We start from the raw sequence: 3584 nt of genomic DNA on the forward strand, positions 1-3584 counted from the left end.
CACTCAGCTTCTTTAGGTTTACTGCTGGATAAATTTATCAAGAATGCAGCAGAAGTCTCCGGACAATCATACCTTGATACGAACAATTCTTTGAATTCAATCCACGTTATCCCGGCATATGATACCTGCGACAGCCATGCCGAAGCCTGTCCCCTCATGGCACGACTCAGCACAATCATTAAGGATGCACCTTGCAATGGTTGATCGGCCATACAAATATCCGCGGTTGTTATCCATGATCTCGCATTCACTTCTGGTTTATCAGGATCAAACTCCGGTAGACACACATAATTATTATTATTCACTGAAGGAGTTTTCATCACTTGTAATAACGCGAGAAAATTACGATTCTGTTGTTCAAGAAGTAATCGCCACTTTTCTTCGTTACCCTCGCTTGCTCCTGGTGGGTTAACAGATCCAGATCCCACTTCTGATGTAGGCGTAAGGCCTCGGAAAGGCGGAGAGGATGTAAAGCGTGCATTTGGGCGTTGACTATTCATAATTAGCGTGACGATCCCGACACGTCTGGTATGCTCTCTAGCTAACCCGCAACTGTCGATTTCGTCCAAGCGTTGTTATAAACAAACCATTTGTTCGTTGCTAAGATTCAGTCATTCAGCTATACTCTTAGCTTGCTAATAACGCTTGACGCTCATTTAGTTTAGTTTCATATTCAAAAGAAATATCCTTTTATTCACTTCATACATTACGTAATGGAATTATTTAACGAGATTTGTGATACTCCGACATATATATATATATATATATATACATATATATGAAGGTGATTGAGGTAAATAATGTAATAAAATAAAAAATTATTGTGAATGGAGAAAATTATAAAAACACGAAATAAAATAAAAAATTAGCGAATAATTAAAAATATTTAGGATATTTCTGATAATTATACATAATTTTAAAAAATTGAAATATTGTGGAAAAAATTTTTTTTCATCAATTTTCCTTTTTTTAAAAGTAAATTGAAAATTATAATACACAAATATATATTCATATATATGTATATATATATATATACGTGTATATATATATATATATATGTATATATATGTATATATATACATATATATATACATATGTATATATATATTCATATATATTTATATTATACGTAAATATAATATAATATTAATGAAGGTAATTGAGGTAAATAATGTAATATAATAAAAAATGATTGTGAAGGGAAAAAATTCAAAAAAAATGAAATAAAATAAAAAATAAGCGACTTATTGAAAATATTCAGGATTTTTCTAATAATTATACATAATTTTGAAAAATTGAAATAATGTGAGAAAAATTTTTTTTTTTCCAATTTCCCATTTTTAAAAATTGAATTGAAAATTATAAGATACATATGTTTATATATATATGTATATATATATATATATATATGTATATATATATATATATATATATATATATATATATATATATATATATATATGTGTGTATATGGGCTATTCCGCGTCAACCGGATCAGTCATCTCTCAGATATTTTTTTAATTTGGCATGTGGATTGTGTAAGGGGAGTTAGATTTTTGTGCCAAAGCGCGAATCTCATAATGCAAAATTCGATTTTTTATTAACAATAACAAATTAGACTCCCATTTTTTTCAAAAATTCATAACTTCGGCAACAAATTAGATACAATTTTTTTTTTTTTTTCAAATTACGCGGAAAGCTCCATAGAATTTAAAAAAAAATACGAAATGGTAAAAAAAAGTTGTTATCAATTGTTTATTTAACAATTAATTTTTCAAAGATTTTTAAAACAGTGACCGACACGATCAAAAAATTTTTTTAAAATTCTGACATGTTCCTTGAACTGTACTACAACCTGTGAATTAATTCCAGAGGGGTGTTTTTCTTCGTTTTCGAGTAAAAAATCATTAAAGGTGTCGATGCGCATGAAATTGCGGCGCGTCGAGTCTCTACGTAATGGCGGGCGGCCGGTTGCCGTCCACCGCTACCCCGCGGCGGCGTCGCGGCGTTATTTTAGAGTCATTTTCACGATGTAGGACATGATTGAAAAATCTGAAAAAAATACTGTACCTTCACAAGGCCTGCTCAAAGCGATAAGTGAAGTTTCAAGAATGTGTTTTTCACCGTTTTTTTATTACAGAGATTCGAAATTTGTTATGACGCATTATGATTCAAACATGAATTACGAACACAGGTCAAGTGTTGTTCCAGGATATGGAATACCTGCACCTGTGCATGCGTCACCTAAATCCTTCACTATCCAGGTAGTCCAGGTAGGGTCACCACCTCGATTCCGCGAAGGGGTCATTTGGCTAAAGTCAGGTACATTGAATTGCACCTGCATTATGTTAGCCCCATTGGTGGAATTCAAGCAATTAGAAGAGTCGTTGGGTGGGTGAAGCACTATATTCCAGGATATGGAATACGTCCACCTGTGCATGCGTCACCTAAATCCTTCATTATCCAGGTAGTCCGGGTCACCACCTCGATTCCGCGAAGGGGTCATTTGGCTAAAGTCAGGTACATTGAAATGCACCTTCATTATGTTAGCCCCATTGGTGGAATTCAACCAATCAGAAGAGTTGTTGGGTGGGTGAAGCACTATTCTGAACGAGTATAAATTTCGAGCATTTCAAAATGCATAACATTCAATCGAATACCAGTGTAGCGATCAGTGCAATACATCGTCTCATTCTTCACACAAGTAATTCATTTCTGAAAGCAATGTCTACAACAGATGTGAAACGGTGCTGTAATCCTTTCCAAAGAGTTGGCCATAATTGGGTGCGAAATTTGGTAAAGCCAGTGACACCAGCATTACGGAAAAAGTTTCCGGACCTAGGAGAATATGTGTGCATGGATTGTCGAATAAAATTGTACAAATGCAACACAATTACTCCATCTGATAAAAACGAGGTAAGTGATATGAATCATAATTATGCGAGTGGTGACGATCTTGTTTCACCTTCACCAATTAGTGAACAGAGCAGTGTGGAAATGTTTCTTGAGAATGATATCGGGCAAGAATTGTTGTGTGATGTGAAAGAATTGTTTATCAACGCGAAGTGTGTCGCGGACAAAATTAAATATCTCACAATGACTCCTCGTAGTTGGTCCATCAGAGAATTGGAGTTACAATTTGATTGTTCATATAGAATGGCTCGTAAAGCTAAAATATTGCAAAGTGAGCGTGGATTTGGATCCTCCCCAGATCCAAGACCATCTCGCACTCTTTGTGATGATGTTGTCTCTCATGTAGTGGAATTTTACTGTTCTGATGAAATAAGTCGGATCATGCCTGGTCAGAAAGATTTTGTCACTCTTCGCGATGTGGATGGTTCAAAACATCAAGTCCAAAAACGACTTGTTTTGTGTGATCTGAAGGAAGCTTACGCCGCGTTCAAGCAACAGCATCCGAATGATAAAATTGGATTTACAAAATTCGCGGAACTCCGCCCAAAGCAGTGTATTTTAGCTGGACCAACAGGAACACATACAGTTTGTGTTTGCAAAATTCACCAGAATGTGAAACTTATGTTGGTGGCGGTTAGCTCAATTTGTCAGACATTCAAAAGAACGTACCA

The sequence above is a fragment of the Neodiprion lecontei genome, chromosome 1 (assembly GCF_021901455.1).
Source record: "Neodiprion lecontei isolate iyNeoLeco1 chromosome 1, iyNeoLeco1.1, whole genome shotgun sequence".
Lineage (NCBI taxonomy): Eukaryota > Metazoa > Arthropoda > Insecta > Hymenoptera > Diprionidae > Neodiprion > Neodiprion lecontei.